This window comes from Carettochelys insculpta, chromosome 2 (genome assembly GCF_033958435.1).
Source record: "Carettochelys insculpta isolate YL-2023 chromosome 2, ASM3395843v1, whole genome shotgun sequence".
Lineage (NCBI taxonomy): Eukaryota > Metazoa > Chordata > Testudines > Carettochelyidae > Carettochelys > Carettochelys insculpta.
The window spans coordinates 231,853,583-231,872,139 of record NC_134138.1 but is presented as its reverse complement, the minus strand read 5'-3'; the positions used below and the strand labels follow the sequence as shown (position 1 = coordinate 231,872,139).

At 46.0% G+C, this 18,557-nt stretch overlaps 1 protein-coding gene across 1 annotated transcript in view; it reads left to right on the top strand.

The window, feature by feature from the left end:
• DYNC1I1 (dynein cytoplasmic 1 intermediate chain 1) overlaps nt 1-18,557 on the top strand; it is a 291,917-nt gene that overhangs the window by 69,172 nt on the left and 204,188 nt on the right. The window lies entirely within an intron of this gene.

Below are 18,557 nucleotides of genomic sequence, written 5' to 3'. Positions count from 1 at the left end.
AAGTTATTGTTTCAGTCAGAAAACCTTGCTTCATTTGGCAAACAGAGGAAGAAATGTTAGACTGGTACATGCGTTGTCTACTTGTGTGTTTATCAGTTTTCACTGCAGTGTCCTCTGGGTAGGAAGGTAATGAAAGTGGGGCTGCTAATGATTTCTGGAGGAGTTTTTTTCATAGGCTCTGGATGATAGAGAGCTCCCTTGGCCGTGAACTGTTTTGAATAGATGGATTGAGAATTTATGAAGTATCCATACAGCTCAGGAAATTGGCTGTGAGGGCTGGTTTAATAGACAGATGGTTGGCCTGAATCATCCACTGTCACACTAAAACCCACAGCAGGGAGTCTGAGAGAGGGCAAGTCTGCAAGTTTCTCCTCACAGAGTTCATTGTTGATTGTTCCAGTGTGGGAGAACAGCAGGGATGGAGAATGGTTTGACTCCCACAGAAAAGGTTACAGGGGCTGTCTGCAAACCTAGCAGCATGTGAGATGATCTGCTGAAGACCAGGGCCTTCTGCCTGCAGTCCTTGTGCCTCCATAGTACCCCCTAGCTCCATTGGCAAGGCAGTATCATCAACAGAAAAGGTAATGCAGGTAATGCAGACCTTGTAATTCTAGCTCTTTCCTTGTAATTCTCTGGAGGGCTGGAAGGTGGACAGCATGCATCCCTCACAGCTGCACCCAGACACTCCAGCCCATGCTATCTCCATCTCGTCCTCCAAGGTAAACGATAGATACAGAAGATGGTATAGGAAACACAGAACAGAAGGGCGTGACACCTTAATCTAATCTTGAGTCTTTGACTGTTGCGTAAGGGAACATTCCCAGCCTGACGGTAATTGTAGATGAAAACAGGAATGATACAGGTCTATCCCTGCCCGCCCTCCCAGCAGTTCCCTCCTGATCCTAATGGACGATCCCAGCTCAGGGCTGCAGAGGAACCTGACCCCCTCTGCCATCAAGAAACAGTTTAGTCTGTCCTGGAAAGGGGTGGGGGGAATAATCCTGCTCTGCTTCCCTTTGTAGAGATAAATCTGCTCCTATGGACAGCGGCTCCACTTCAGAACATTAGACAAATGAGAGCCTGGGACACCTAGTGACAACTGGCGGAAAGCAGAGCTCTGATGCTAACAAGCTACTCACAAGTCACCTGTGTATCCTGACATTTGAAACCCAAAGGGATCCAAGAATTTAGGGACAGGCCTGCTAACAGATGTATGTAAATATATTCTCAGCCTGTGTGCAAAACTAAAACCTCATCTTAGTTCTTTTCTTGCGTCTTTGGGAAGGATCCTGAGTATTTAAACCCAGGAACTACTGACATTTCCAGCCCCAGTGAGACGGCATTCTGCCTTGCTCCTAGCAGATTTCAAATCTTCACTTTGTACGTAATTTTGTTCACATAAGTAAGGAACTGAGATGAGGGGGAAAATCTAGGGGGCATCTCTAGGCCTGAAATTGCTCTTGAATATGTATTATTTTTGTCAATAATATTTGAGTTAGGAGTTTTGAGGTAGGTATGGAGTTAACATTTCTTTTTAGAATTGGAGATTTCAGGAACTGAAGCTGTGAGGTAGGGGAAGGTTGCGGGTTTAGTCACTCATTTTCTATATCTTTGTTGTATTCTATGTGTCCCATTGATAGTATTTGAATACTTTGTATATTGATATGTAATACTATACTACACAGAGGTCACACCATTTGAAAAAAAAAATCATTTGGATTCTGTGAAGTTACCACAGTTAGACCCTACCATAGTGCTTCTCAGCTGTGTACCCTTTGGGGGTATACCAGTGTCTTCCAGGGGATACACCAACTCATCTAGATATATGCCTGGTATTACAACAGGCTACATAAAAAACATGGGTAAAGTCAGTACCATCTAAAAGTTAATTCAGACAATGGCTTGTTTCTACTGCTTCCTTACACTGAAATGTAAGTACAATATTTCTGTTCCAGTTCATTTATTTGATGATACGAGGGTGGAAAGTCAGCAAGTTTTCAGTAGTACAGTAAACCCTCAATTCAGCAGACCCCGATTTAGCAGACTTCAGAAACAATGGACGCCCTCCAGCCCTCCACCCCCACCCCAGCAAGTAAATACTGGTGACTCACTGCTGCCACCTCCAGGCCCACCGGAGCAGCTGGTTCCACTACAGTGACTGGAGCCACCAGAGTAGCTGAGTCTGCCACCCTGGCTGGGGCCACCAGAGCGGTTGGAGTTGCTGCCACCGCATGAGCCATCCCGTGCTCCTCCCACCGGGGTGGGGCACATATGTGGGCAGGTGGCACTTTCCTATGTGCCCCACCCCCGGTGGGAGGAGTGTGTGGGTGGCTCCAGCAGTGGCAGCGGGCTCAGCTGTAGTAGCTTCTCCAGCCATGGTGGTGGCTCCGGGGGCTCTGGTGAGTTGCTGGCATTTATGTGGGGAGGGGTTGGGGAGCCTGGCTGTGGGGGCGGGGCTATGGTGAAGCTTTAAACTTATTTCAAAACAGCGAGGAGCAAGGGCTACCAGTGCTTGTCCTTCCTGCAATTGAAACTCAAATGCTTCCTACTCAATACTCTATAGAAAGCTGACCCTCTCCACTTCAGATATCACAGTCTAGTAGCCGTTGGCAAACACTGGCTGTGTAATGGTGACCAGCATGTCTGCATTAAATGTTTAAAGATAGAAGAGATTGCTTTATAGTAGCAGGCATTTGTAACGCTCAGTGGTCTAATTAGACCCTACTGCCTACAATACATTTAAATTAGCTGGAAAGTAGATTCTAAACCCATGCCAGAATAGCTAAAGCCATGGTATGGAGAGTCCATCACCTGCGGAATATATAGCAGAAGTTGATGAGTAAAAATAGTGCCTGCCCTCTCAGTTTGAGATCTGCTTCTCGGCACTTACAAATCAATGGAAAAGCATCACAGCCTAGAATGCCCAGCTGTGCTCTAGTCCAAGCAGCTAATGATAATGTGGGTCAAAATTATACAGCTGAAAATTCTTCTGTTCTGCAGCTCCCTCACATAGATTCGACACGTGAGGCACATCTCAGGAACACAGCTCGTTGGTCCCTTGAGGTCTGTTTTATAGTGGGCTCATAAATATAAGGGAAACCACCTGCCTTGAATAACTGACTGATGGAAGATGCTCAGCTCTGTACTTTCAGACCCAGACCAAATGAAGGGACACCCAAACTGTTGGATTGGGTAAAATGAGGATAGTTTTCCTTAAGATATAAAATCAGCACCTGTAAGGGGAAATGGAGATTACCTCCAAACCTGGCCCTGATCATGCAAACAGATGTGTCTAGGCTGACGCCTGTGCCTACACAGGGCTCCTAAATGTCAAAGGGATGCCCTGGAATCCCACAATATACTGTGAGCAGGAGCCATCATTTGACTACCATGATTTATTTACCTAGGTTATGAATAATGAACCTGATACAGAAGTTGTCAGGGGTCCTTCCAAGAAATCAATAGGCACTGCCTCAAGGCTTCTGAATAGATCAGTTCACACACAAGCAGTCACTGTGGAAATTATAGAAAGGATCTGCCAGGAATGAGGAGGGTTTCTAATGAAAAGAGTGTGTCCATTGAGCAGAAGTTTTAATAGGAGTTCCTTTCAGCCAGTATTAACACAAAACTATACTGTATGTTATGACTATGACAATAGGCTCCTAAGTTGGCATTATAATGTAACCTTCCAGTCAGACCCAAGCCACATTACTCTGTTCCAATTTAATGGGCTAAATTCTAGCTGAGCCACATGACCTTCTGATACATTTTCCAGCTGTCATCCCCAAAACCTCTACCAAACCAGGGTTTTGTCGACAAAACTCTGTAGTGCAGACATAGCTTTAGAACTAAATCATCAAGTTGTGCCTGTGGCTGTAACCCTTCTCCTTCTATTCCCCATTCACCTTCTATTATTTAGCAAATCATAGCAAAAACTAGGTCCAGGTTTTTCCAGCTTGGCACAAGCAGAGCTCCAGCACCCATATTTAGCCCTAGGGTTCTGCGTGGGAGCTGCTGGGCGCTGAACATTTCTAAAAATCTAGCCTTCAGTCTCACCTGTTCCACACAGGTATCAGTTTTCAGCCAATGTCTGCAGAGCTATTATAAAACATCCAACATTTTCCCCTAATTCTTCAATTCTCTGGTGAAACGCGCTCTTTTGTAAACCACAGTTTTTCTGATGTGTAAAGTACGAATCACATATTTCCAGAACCCTTTCAAAGTCATCTTCTGACTGTCTTCATTAAAGTCAAAGGTAGGTCCTGCCTGTTTCCCCACAGCATAAGTTAGAGAAGTTTCTTGTACATCTCCAGTTTCTTTGTGTAGTTTGCACTTCGAATTACTGAAAATCACTACTTCCATTCTGTCCATTGGGAAGGTTTGTCAATGCTGAAGTTCTCTGTGGCATCAAAGAGTGCCATGTTAATGAGATCTGCCAACTCTTGTTGGTGTTTTCCTTCTGTTTCCGTCCATAGTTTGCACCTGATTCCATGTAGCACTCTGTTATCAGATATGAACCTGGCTATCAGGCTTGTTTGGGCATGCTAGATGTGTTCATCATAGGAACCTTTAATGATCTCTTGGGTATTACTTCACCCACCTTGTCTCTCTAATAGCCTGAGATTAACACAGGCTGCATATGGTGGATTAAATAACTCAGAGTAGTAGCTGTGTTAGTCTGTAGCTTCTCAAAAAGAAGTCCTGTAGTCTTTAATGTGCTACAGGACTGCTTATTTTTGTGGATTTAACAAAGTGTCTACCACACAGTGCCACCTAGTGGCAAAATGGTATAATAAAAGTTAGCATTGGATGTAGGGGCAGATGTTAGAGCTGTCTGCAGCCTACAGTTAGCAGTGTCGCAGGAAGTACCAGATTGGATAGACCAGTGTATCCCAAACCTAAAATATTCACATCCTCCTTTTGGGACTTTGGCCTTATCTGTGTACCACCTCTCCCAGTGTTGTCCCAGTTCTTGTCTCAAGATTTTTAGTAATTTATTTTCTGCTGCATACTTCTTGAAATCCTTTCGAGTACCACCATGGTACACATTTCACACTGTGGGAAACCCTGGGATAGACCACTGACCTTACTCAACAGGACATTTCTTGGGAAAAATTCTCAGCCAGTGTAACTTTTCCATGACAGCGTATGCTAACTAAGGGGTCTGCAGCCATATATTCAGCCTATGTCTGTATGCTTTTGGACAAAATTGCTGAATTAGTTAACTCAGCAATAATTTTTGAAGTTCTTTATAGTGCTGCATAGGGAACAAGTTAGGGAAGAGTAACTCTGCCATTTAAGAAGTTCATTATAGTTGACATAGTTTAGTAACAACTGGCAAGATCAAATTCCCGTAGCAATCAGTGGAAAGACTCGCACTGACTTCAATGGGAGTTGGATTGGGCCCAAGATGAAATGCTTGCCGTGAGCCTAAATAGCTGAAATCTCTCACAGGGTTGTCACGTGAAGCTGTTTTGTGCATTTCAGAACCCTTTTGTTTGAATTTGATTAAACATAAAAGTCCTTTGCAAGGCCTTTGAGCTTTGGAAAACAAAGTAGCTTGCATAAGAGCTAAGTCGCCACATACCATCCTTCTTTCTCCCTACTTAATGGTCCAGGCCCAGATGCTCAGAGGTATTTAGGCATTTAACTACCACGGATTTCAATGCGAGTTAGATTCCTACATCTGAACCGGGACCACTGAACCTGCAAACACTTACGCACATGCTTAGTTTTAGGCCCATGATCAGTCCTGTTGACTACTCAAGTGCGTACAGTTAGGTATGTGTGAGTTTACAGGCTCAGGGCCAATGTTTACAATTGTAACTCAGGGCATCCCATTTACCAATAGACTTCAAGCTCTGTAGTGGAGGAAAGGTGTCCATCTGTGTGCTTTGTAATTCTGCATAATATTTATCTGTTAGACTGGTTGCAGGTAAGATGAATACATAATAATAGCAATAAACAGCAATGAATAGTTTCAACTCAATATGTTTTTCTTAGTCAAAAATACTGGGTTTTATCCCCTCTATTTATGTTGTCAGTTAATTATGGCAGTTTGCTTACTAACGTCTGTCAAGTCTCTGAACTATAGGATTTGCAACTGTGCTTTGAGGCTGGGCACATCTTGCAATAATTTATAAATGTTACCTATTAAAAGTAATATGTTTGCCTATTCTGCAACCTTTTCAAAACATCCCTGGGTGAGGGAATGTGTTGTATTGTTATTAGGTTTGACAAACTGGACTGTGTCTTGGCCAATGTTGAATGGTTCCGTCTGCCCCCAAGCCCACTCAGACACAAAGAATTGGTAATGAATTTAATTAAAACTTTATGTGGTTTATGACGCTCACTTCCAGCTGTTGTGCCATTCTTCCCCCATGAAAGAAGTTTTCTCTAATGCATAATGATGTGTTTTACATGAGAGATGTTTGGACCCTCTTCCTAGTTGCCCTGAGGTGGTTTCCATGGCGTGAAACAGCAGTGAAATGTACTGTTTCTTAAATTTTGCAAGTTATGTTTGAGTATGTGTAAGTGCCCATATGTCTCAGTGCATAGATATATTTATTAACATGGGTTAAAGAAACTGACCAAGTTTCAGCAATGGCCATCCTGAGCCAGACCCTCAAAGGTATTGAAAACAATGGGGGTTAGACCTGTAGGCGAGGTTGCGCAACACGTTTGTGAGCACTTATCCATGCCTATGACGTGAAAGACCCTGAGTAGTTGCTCAGCATTGTCAGTAAGTGTTCACCCTGTCGCTATCACTCCCTCCCTCCTCAAGCCTCCCCCACCCCCAAGCAATTAAAACATACCGCCTAGTGTGGAGATTTCTTGCACACACAAAGGTTTTAGAAACGCGTTATACTGTATTTTTGTTATATTGTTTGTGAAAAAGCCAAATCTTGAGATCCTTTCTCTGGGTCCTGCTGCTTTCTGCTGTACAAATATAGAGCAATTCTGGAGCGGTTGAAGGAAGGGAAAATATTTCTGAGAGTTTAGTTAGACTGTGAGCTCTTCCGGGCAATGATTTGCTCTATGTTTCTATAGAACCTAGGCACTGACTTAGCAAATGATTTTAGCGCATGCTTAACTAGTGGGAAGTAGGCATATTCTTCTGCAGTCTCAGTCATTTGAATTGTCACAGCTCTCAGAAGCCCTGGTCATGGATTAGGACCTATCATGCCACACTCTGTACAAACACAACATGAAAAGATTTCCCTGCCCCAAAGTGATTCCAAAGGTTGGACTTCAGCCCACACATAAAGGCCTTATTGACATGGGGCCCAAATACTGTGCAGCCCCAGTCCAGACTGGGGTCATGACTAGTGTTTGTCTGATTCTGCCCAGTGAGCAAAGCAGTGGTGGTCAAAGCTAGAGTCAGGACCCAGAGGTCAGAGCAAAGGGACAGAAATCCCAAGAGCTAGCTGAAGGCAGCAGGGCTGACAGCCACTGCAGGCCCTGTGGCAAGGTGAGGGGGGCCTGTCTCCATGCCCCTGAAGGGGCGTAGCCTCAGGCAGACGGGGTGGGGCCAAGGGCAGTCAGCCTTAGCACCACCAGGAGCACAGCACTGGACTCCTCCTCCAGCCCTCAGAAGCCACTTGGAGCAGCAGATTAGTACTGCTGTGGTACTTCAAAGGGACTTGGGCAACTGCCCTCTTTGGCTTTCCCTATCAGAAGACTGTTTGAGAGGCAGATCAATCACTGGACGAGTGCAGGGGAAAGGACTAGATGACCTACCGAGCTCCCTTCCTGTCCTATGAGTCTATGGCTACCACTGGCTGCCAAGTCCACCTATTGCAAAGAGTCTTCTGGGCTTAAGTAAAGTGCCTGGGCCAATCAGGGGCCGTGAAGGAAGCTGTCAGTCTGGCCTTCCAAAGTGGAATTTCTTGTGGTGTTTATTGCCCCAGGTTTGTTATGCTAACGCCCGAGGCCCTGTCACAGTGGTACATGATAGTGGCACAGAGGAAGCAGCTGTCCTGCAGACCTGAGTTCTGATCCCTGCGGAACTTCACAACTGGGGCTTCTAATCACTGCTGTTATATAGCAAAACTAATTGTAGAAGTCAGTGGAATTTTTGGGTGTGTGCATGCAAGTGTGTGTCTGGGTACATGCATGTGCGTGTATCTCACTTTACAGAGAAGGGAAGGAGTTTGGCTGTCAAATCCCACACTTCAAATACATCTCAGGTGATCAGCAGGTCTGCACCATCCACACAGAGATGCTGTGCATCTTTTCCATGACCCCCTGCCACCACCACACACTTACACCTGTGTTACCCTTGGAGTTGATGGTCAGTGGGGTTGGGAACAGAAATCCATCTGTTTTAAATAGGTGCTGGTAAAGCTTGTCACATAACTGATTAAGTTTCATACTGGGGATTACTGAGCCTGAATTTTGCATTGGGCTTGAAGCCAAGTCTACATGATATACATTAGATTACAGTTAAGGCACTGCGGTAATGCTTAGGAGATTTAAATACAATTACTGTCTCTGTCACCAACTTACCATATGGCCATGGGCTCATTACTTAATCTTTCTTTGTCTCCAACTTCCATTTATAAAATAGGGACAATAAAACTTCTTGTCCCACAGAGGTGTCCTCTCTGTTTAGACTGTAAGCTCTCTGGGGTAGGGTCTGTCTCTAACTCTGTCTGTTCAGTGGCTAGTACAATTAGACCCTGATCTTGGCTGGGACCGCTGTATGTGGCTGTAATGAAGCCCAAAAATAATATGCTGACATTCCTGTAAGCAGACCTGTCCGTGTATTTTCTGAAACAGGAGAGGAACCAGTCCAGCAAGTAGGGACATAGTTAGGGCTGGTTAGAAAGTTTTTGGTGAAAAGTTTTCTATCTGAAAAAGCTAATTTTTCATAATCTAAACATTCTGCAGGGAGGGACCTGTCAGGTTTGATGAAACTTCTGACAGAAGCCAGGCTGGTTTCTGACAGAAATCTGTCCAGTTTCCTGCCCGCTTATCCCTCCCTGTCTATGGCAATCCATCTGGCACGGAGCTTGGGAGCTGGCAGGCTGCCAGAGAGGTGGGCAAGCTGGCAGGAAACTAAGTGAGTCCCCTGCTGAGGCTCTCAGAGTTTCCAGGCTCCCAGCTAGTCTGGGAGCCCAGAAAATGTATTTGAAACTTTCTGCCTAACTATTGTGGCAGTTCACTTCTGGGAACGCATCACAGTTTGGACTTTTTGTCGGGGACAAAACATTTCCAAAACCTTCACAATTTTCACAGAAGTAAAATTCTCTTTCCTGTCTACTCTAATTGAGAACTCTCTGACCTATGCCAGACTGGGATTGTTGTCTACCTGAGATCAGGCTCTCTTTGACTTGGCTGTTTGGGGATACCCTCACTTAGAGCTTATGAAAGTGGTAAGCAAATGCCTGACTTCCTCGGAGGCCAGTGTGAGGGAAGGAGGACCGAGTGTCCCAGGTTTTAAAGAAAGCCTCTAGGCCCAGCTAGCTCCACTGTGCTTCACCTGCAACCAATGCCAGGCCTGGAGTGAGGAGAAAAGGAAGGCATCTGTTACAGTTTGGGACCAACAAGCAGGGAAACACGAGCAAACTCAGTGGTCTCAGGACAGGAGCCACAGACTGTCTGCTCAGCAGCTGTAGGAGCAAGTAAGCCCCCATCCTAACCCCCTGGGAAAAGTGGGGGAGCATACTGAAAGACCCCCACTTAGGGGAATCTGGACAATTGGGCACATGCCCCAAACTTCAGGACTAATTAGGAAGTGGTTCAGGGTTCCTGGGCCAGGAGCACAGGAGGCAGGGGGCCAGCGTCCTCCTGTTTTTGCCTGCCTACTCCTAGCAATGAGGCTACCCAGCCATCAGGGACCTGACCACAGCCAACTTTCCCCCAAAGCAGTGGGGCTCAGTGTTTTGTCTGTGAGAGCACATGTCTTGCTGAAGGTGGGAGAAGGGGGAGGTGAATGGGGCGATATTCTGCTAAGTCTTTGTAAAGCTCACTTCTTGTCCTTATTTTTAAAAATCTTGCCCTGGAGAACTCTGTTGTGTGGGCAAACCAAAATGCAATGCTGACTGGGGCAGTGTCTGTAGAGGCTGAGGGCTCAGTTGTGGAGGAGGAAGAGATTTCACTGAGTTCCCTAGAGATGGGAAGAACTTGAGCCAATGGGGCAGCCACGGCAAGTTCTTGCATCTTTGCAAAGTGTAGCTTTATCCATGGAGCTGTCTCGGGGCAGATGATGGAGCCTGCAAACCTTCAGTGGTTTTGAGCTGCCTGTGCTGACAAGGAGACCTTGGGTGGAAATAAAGGAGGAAGAGGAAGTGATCTGAATTTTTGAATTGATAGCTCAGGTCCTTTCCTTGGATAGATGTTGTCAGAAATATTCAGGAAACTGGATCAAAAGGGAAAATTACCATGCGTGAGAATCTCCTTCTCCATTGTACTGAACATCTCAGTGAGAAAGGTAGAGTCCTGTGGTGTCACTTCTGCAGGGGATGAGTCTGGGAGCAGGAGCTCTTCAGTGAAAAAGAAATTGCCATGGTCGGATGAGAAAAGATCAGTGGTTCGCTAGATAGACCCTCGCAGGGGAATCTGAATGTATTTGTTCACAGAAGGTCCTTCACTTAACATGAATATATACAGATTGTACAATCATATGAATGTGGCATTATTCACCAGATGAAACGTTCTGTAGGAGAGCGTCAGTCATAAGTTAAAGAGCAAAAGGGTCTAAGGGAAGATTCACAGGCAAGTGGTGAGGCTTGGTGCCCAGTGGGATGGAGGAGAGTCCAAGACAGATGAAAGCACCACGAGTGGAAGGAGAGTAAAAATCTGCAGTGGAAAGAGAGCAGAGGCCAAGGAGAGCAGAGCAAGCTGGAAGTGGGGGCAGTAAATTGGCAATGAGAGAGCAAGAAGGAGGAGTAGTTGGAGTGAGTCTGGAAAACCACAAAGGTCATTTGGAATGATACTCAGAAGTGAGGATCATACCCATGAAGCTGGCAGAGAATGAGAATGACAGGCTCCGACCTCCAGTATCAAGAGCAGCCTGACCACAGAGGAATGAATCAGCTTGTTTCATCTCCTTTGTATGCAGATGCTGAGACCAGGTTAGGCAGTATAAAAGGAGCTGGAGTTTGGCCTGGTCAGCTGAGAATTCCCCCAGCTGGGAGGTGGGAGCTGTCCGGGACATAGAGCCAGCAGAGCCAGCTCCTGGCCCAACGGTCCCCGCAAGCTAGCGGAGAGAAAGGGATGGGGCAGAGCACAGCTCCTCTTGCCAGTTGTTTGCTGGTGGACAGAGCCCGAGAAAACATGTACACTGGTGTAAAGCAGAGCAGATCCAGTTTACAGAGTGGAAGATGCTGTGGCTTCAGGATCTGAGCTGTAACTTGCTCCCATATGGTAACTGTCTCTGTCCTGCTAACATAAGCTACAAGGTAGAAGCTGTGGAGTGTAGCAGCAGAGTATGATGCTGTGTACTTGCTTTTACAGGTTGAACCTCTCTGATCTGGCGCTCTCTCATCTGACATCATCTATGGTCTGGCATGATTTTAGTTATCTGGGTGCCCACTTATCATGGGTGTGGCCAAGTTTCCCATGGTTCCATAAAGTTTGTTTACAGCCACCAGTCCTGGCTCTCAGTGTTCTGTGCTCTTAGCTGTAATTTACCCCTACACATCTTCTGAGAGCCTGCCCCACCTTTACCCCATTGAATGATAGAGTGTGCAGGTGCTACGAGTGCATATGGCACCAGAATTCTTAAGGACGGCTCTGCCAGATCCTCAAAGATACTTAGATTCTTCGAGGAGTTAATGCTTAAAATACTTCTGAGGATCTGAGCCTAAAATTGTATGCACATCTGCGTGCCTACAGTTATTCGTGCTCATGTTCTTGTGAGTTCAAACACTGCTGAGTGCACTAAGAGGCACTGATTGGTCTTAATGCCCAATTCTGGGTGCTCAGTAAGAGCTTTTCTAGAATGAAACCTCAGGAGAAATTTAGGATTGAGTTCATACTTGGAAGAGAATAACTTAAATATCAAAGTTTGTTCATGAACAAAAAGTGGAGACCCGAGAAATGATGGAGAAGAGAACAAAGGCTACAAAGATTCAAATAGATCTGTGTTTATAGACAGAGATAAGAGAAATAATTTCATGTAAGAGAACGTAAATGTTAACCTGTGGGAGAACCCCTAAGAACAGCTGCCATAAATTTGGGAAGTTTAGTTAACTTGGGGCAGCATGTGGTACATGTGGACAGACGTAAAACGTAACTTGGTGGCAAGAACAGAAGATTAGAAGGTATTAAATGGAAAAATTGTGCAGCCCACTGTCTAGGGGCAAAATTCTGGACTCACTGAAGGGAAAAGAAAGTCCCCTTTGATTTTAATGGGACCAAGATTTAGCCCTAGGATAGGGAGTTAAGAGTTCTTATGTGCCACTATTTATATATTTCTGTCACCTGATCCTTAAGAACTCTGAATTGGTAATATTTTTACAAGAGTTTCTCACATGCCTTTGAGATCCTATAATGCAATGTGTCCTGTTGAGAGACAGTAGTACTATGTCTTATTGGAATTTCTTAAATGATTTTTTATGCCTTGTTTTATATCTTTTATCTAAAATACTGCATCATCTCTGAGAAAATGTACACGTACATGAATATTTAATCTTCCATTGTATAAAGAAATACAATAAAAATGGTTAAGGACACTGATAAGTAAGAAGTGAAGTGAATGGCCTTAAGTTTGTCCATGGATTCAAAAGACCAGTAGCCCTACAGTTTCTCTGACAAGCTATTGCTTCTAGCAACATTTCTTTTTCCAAAATCCTACATATTTCTAAGTGCACTCACTGTACGTATCTGAAACTGTACAATGTTTGGTACAGACTGTACTTTTAGGTAGAAATACTTTCATGGGGGTCAGGAAATCCTGAGAGTTTGCTTATTACCCTCTTAAATACTCCAAGATCTACATGGATCCAAAACCAGGGATAGACTCACCAGTGGGCCCACTGGTCACGAGAGGGAAGGCAAAGGCGGTAGTTGCCTCCGGACCCAGTGATTCTAAAGGGCCCACCTGGCCCACTGGCTGCCACCACTGCTGCAGTAGCAATGGCGGTCACAGCTGGAGCCCCAGACCCTTTAAAACAGGGATTCCCAGCCTATGGATCGGTACCCAAACATGGGTTGTGAACAGATTTGTTAAGGGTCGCCTGCTGGGCAGCTCCCAGCTGCATGTGGTTCTTAAAGAAGCCATTTGCAGTTTCTTAATTCTGCCACCTCCAGCAACTATCTATCAATAGAAACAGCTGCCATCTCCAGCAGCTATCTCTGTCATTAGAGGTAGCAGTTACCTTGTGCCTAGGTGCTGATAGCTTAACACTTGAGTTAATTGGCTTTAATGACCGTTACCTGCTGGGAGCAGGAGGGCTGGGGGAGCCACTCAGCCTAGCAGCCCCAGTGAAGAGGCTGTGGGGGACAGGAGGAGAGTGTTTAAGGCTGGGGGCAGTTTGGGGCTGTGGGGGGGTCTCAGGCTGGGGAAAGTTTGAGGCTTCTGTAGGGTTTAAGCCTGGGGGCAGTTTGGGGCTGCAGGGGGGGGGTCTAAGGCTGGGGGCTGTTTGGGGCTGTGGAGGGAGGGCTAAGGCTGGGGGCGGGGTGGTGGTGGTGGCTTGGGGCTATTTTGTGTTCAGACCCTAGAACAGCTAAAAATTGCCATGTGTCCCCAGTGAAAAAAAAGTGGAACACCCCTGCTGTACACATTACAAAACTGCTTCCATGTCTTTCATATTCGTAGTGATCCCAGGTAACCTACTTAATAGTCTCTGGCAGTAATTTTTGCATCCCCACCTTTTGCCTGCCCTTCTCTTCTAGGTAGCTGATATCTTAGTTTTCATTTCTCTTGTTTGTGACTCTCCCCAGCCTCTCCAGGCTCTGAGTGTGGGGTTTAAGACGGGGACAGGTGAGGGGAGCAGACTGAGAATGAGTCTTTCCCCCACCACAATTCAGATTAGTTATAATAATAAAATAATCAACTATAATAAATAAACAGTGTTGTTATTTATTAAACAGTTTTATATTCTTGCCTCAGGTGCAAAATAGGCTAGTTATGGCACTGCTTCCTCCCCATCCCCCATTGTTTTTGAATAGCCATGGGTCACTAAGTCTTCCTGAATTGTCAAAATGGGTCCCCATCTGGAAAAGGTTGGGAACCGCGACTTTAGAATGACCATGGGAGCACCAGGTAGCAGGCTCCAGACTGCTATGCTGCATGTTCCAGCTGGCTCTGAGGGCTAGCTGCCCCAGCCCCTCCCCTTGCACCTGAGGTCCCACCCCTTCTGGCAGTGCAGAACCAGGCTCACGCCCCCCCACATGCACACATTGCCGAGGAGCCCAACAATCCTGTCGGCTGCCCTGCACCAAAAGAAATGAGTCCTGAGAAGGGATCTGGTGCACGGTCACTATGCCAGTAGGAACTTTTCATACTCTCTATTCATTTATCTATTCACAGACGCTGGAATGAGGGGTGCGGGTGGGGGGCAGGTGCTGCAGCACCCTCTGACTTGAAGTGGTTTGCATTTGATACAGGGTTCATGGTTTGGTTCAATGGCTCTCAGCATGTCCACTATAAAAATGGTTCCAGTGCCCTGGTGTCTATGAAAATAGAAGCTAAAAAAAATAAAAAGTTGTACTAATTCTTAGCTCAGTGAATATTTTTAATGCTTGTTTTGGAATCTGTCATCATATTATTTCTGTCTCTGAAGATATAGATACTTATTTTATGTAGCTCTGGTCCAAGTCTTTCTTATGATTTTTTTTTTCATTGAGAAATTGCTTTTTCTTTTTTTAAATAAAACTTTTGTACAAAAAAGTACCTAAAGTGTCAAAGTAATTCTTTTTTGGTTGCCTTATTTTATTATTATTTATTTTCTGCTGGAAAAAGATAATAGGTTTCAAAAGAGGGTATACATTTTTAACAGTGAGGGTGGTTGTTCAGTTGTTAACCTACCAAGCATTATGGTGGATTTTCTGTCACTGGCATTTTTAAAATGAGGATTGGATGTGTTGCGAAGAGAGATGCTCTAGGAATTATTTTAGTGAAGTTCTGTGGCCTGAGAGGTACAGAAGATCACCCTAGATCACCCCACTGGACACAGAATCCATGAATAAAATATACATTTTTGCCAATATTTGAGTTATTTTTAAAATTTGAAGTCACTGTCGAAAATATGTAATTTACGCATGTCCATCTGTTCAGAAACACTCCGGCACATCTGTGCCACAGAGTGAGGACCACTCCTCTCCTAATTTTACCTGTACACAACACCAAACCTCTCCTGCAGCTTTCATAGCATTGTAGAAAGGTAGGGCCGGAGGAGATTTTGAGAACCAGTCAAGTCCAGCCCCCTGTGCTGCGGCGGGACCAAGTAAACCTAGATGGTCCCTGACAAATGTTTGCTCAGTGATGGCCCTGGGTATGGGCGCTGGGCAAGGGGTGCAGGCTCTGGGATGGGGACAGAAATGAGGGATGCAGGGTATGTTATGGACAATGGCTGGAGTCAGGAGTTGTACTATGGGGGGTGAGGGCTCACTGGGTGTGTGGGCTTTGGAGTGGGGCTAGTGAAGGGGGGTGTTCAGTGTGGGCTCCAGGCTAGGACTGATGGGTTCAGGGTGTGGGAGGTGGCGTGGGCTCTGGGAGGGAGCGTAGGTGCAGGCAAGCTGCAGGCTGGGACTGGGGGTTATGGTACAAGAGGGGATGAGGGGAGCAGAATCTGGGTGGTGCTTACCTCAGGTGGCTCCCAGAAGTGGCGGGTGTGTCCCTCTGCTTCCTAGGCTGAAGTGCAGCCAGGTAGCTCTGCACACTGCCCCCACCTGCAAGCACCACCCTCACAGCTCACACTGGCCATGAGTCTGAGCCAATGGGAGCTGTGGAGCCAGCCTTTTGGCAGAAGCACTGCACAGAGCCCCTGTGGCTGCATCTCCACCTAGGAGTCCAAGGGAAATACCAGGCATTTCCCGGTCAGGAGCTGCATGGGGCTGTGGGGAGCCTGCCGTAGCCCCACTGTACCACGGACTGGGCTTTTAAGAGCTTGGTCAGAACTGTTGACTGGAGCCACCAGAATCCTTTTTCAATCAGGCTTTCCGGTCTAAAACCCCAACCAAGCTGCTTTATCTCCTCCTTGCAGCCATAGATTGCACTGACACTCAGTCGCAGGCCCTCTGCACTAGGCTGTGTTTACCCTGCAGGGTTTTTCAGAATAACTTATTCCAATGTTCTAACATCAAAATAAGTTGTTTCTGAACAGAGTGTTCACACTGCCAGAGCATTTCGAAATTGAGCATTTGCATTAGAGAGCCCAATTTCAGAAAAAGAGCCTTCATTTTGGGCGTGTATCCCATCATGCCAGGCCTTACTAGGCACTCTGGGATGTCAATAGGAAGTATGAGGTTTCCTGGAATCAGGACATTGTCCCATGAATCCCTTCTCTTCCTGGATCTCCCCCCGCTCCACAGTTTCTTGTTCCAGCTTGCCAGTGTCTGCAAAGAAGCAGCCATGGATCCTGCATTGCAACAAGGTGTAGTAATACAACAATCATCAGCCTTTAATGTGGCACAGCAGATGATGTTGGCAGCACGCACTGCAGGAAGTGCAATAATGGACTTCCTCAGTGACTGGTCAGAGGAGGAGGATGATGATGAGGTGGATCAGAGCCTCAGTATCCTCACAGCCCACATACTCAGAATGGTGAAGATTCTTCCTGCTCCGTCACAGAGCCTGGGCACTGTGGGCCATGACTTCTGAGCCACAGAGGTCAGTAGAGAGTGGCAGGATTGCATTGTCCGGCAGACGTGGGTTGATGAACAGTGGCTGCAGAACTTCAGGGTGCATAAAGCCCCCTTCCTTGACCTCTGTGCTGAGCTGTTAGTGCTGTGCAACTCAGCTGATTCATGCAGCAGCTGCTAACATTATACTCCCCTTCCCTTATCCACAGGCTACCTTATCTCTGGGGGATATTTCTGTGCTGAAAATTGACAAGGAAAATAGACAGCATCTCCTTAAGACCAGTGAGTTCAGAAGTGCAAACTCTGCTGCCTCACTTTGTGCTGTCCTGGTCCCACCATGGCAGCTGGAGAAGTGGATTGGCAAGGTAACTTCCCATGAGGGAGGGGAAACCCTTGCCATCCCCTGGAACCCTATTGAGAAGATTCAAAGGTACCTCAGAAGATCCTCTGGAAATATCTCAGCACATGATCAGATAGAAATATATCATAGTATTAATACACTTCTGGGAACCCAAATGGATTCTTCCAAATCTTCTGTAGCAAACTTCCACAAGCACCTCTCAACATCAGCCCCCACCTTTGGGCAACCCTCTTCCTCAGCAACGCTTGAACAAACCTGTATTGTGACTGTCCTCCTGTGTTCTCTGCATTGGGTTTTCTTCTTGTGGCTCCAGGCTGGGTTCCTGTGTGTTGCTTTCATCCTGTGAGCTGAACAGCTCCTGGCTGCTCCGTGGGGACTGGGAACCAGGAAATTCTTGGCTGCAGGGGTCCTCATCAGAAGCCTGCCTCCCCTCCTCATTGGCACTGTGCTGTGACTCCACAATATAGGTATCCACAGGGCCTCAGGTGCTGACGTGGGATGCACCCTCAGTATTACATCCAGCCGCTCATAGTACTTGCATGTCTGGGGAAGGGGTGCAGCCCCAGATCCTTGTAATATGGCAGACAAAGCTCTTTTATCTTAGTTCTGCACTGTTCTGGAGCTCTGTTACAATCCCTTTCTCACAGGGCTCATGAAATCAGTGCATAGGTGGTCCTATTTCTCTATGCTGGTGCCCTTTTTTTGATCCGTAACCATCCTGAGAAGAGCCCTCTGCAGAAGCCATAAGTACTAATGCAGTAGAAAAAAGACAGCAAAAAGTGGGGGCGGGGGGAAGCAGAACTTGCCACATGGACTACTAAAGCAGCTTGGCTGACCAAAAAAATAAAAATAAAATGCAGGTTATGCAGCTGTGGATGGCTAGTGTTTTAACTTATCTGAAAAAAATTTGCAGAGTTTGCAACGATGGCATTCAAAAGTCCTGCAGCTCACAGGGTTGGAGCAAGGGTGTGTGGGCAAAGAAAACCCCCACAGAGATCACCCCGCCATGTGGCTTACCAATACATACATAAATAAATAAATAAATAAATAAATAAAATGCAGAGGTTGCAGTGATGTGTGGCTACCTGAGCACTTACACCGACCTGAAAAAATGTGGACACCTGGCAGCAATGGCTACCTCAGCCGTTTGACTCACCCAATGAGAAAAAACATGCAGAGCTCACAGCAGTGGCGTTTAAAAGTCCTGGGGCTTGTGGGCGGGGGGTGGGAAAGAGGGATATCTTGGGACACATGGAGAAAAGATGGCAGAGTTCACAGTGCTGCCTAGAGTGGCTGATTATTGGGTATGATGGGATGTCTCCCTGGAGGCCAATTAAATTGTAATTACTTCTGCTTAGTACACACTGAGTAATTTTGAAAATGAAAGGGGCTGGGTCAGAGAAAATGGTTCATTTTGGTGGAGGTAGTTTTCTAGTTAAATGCC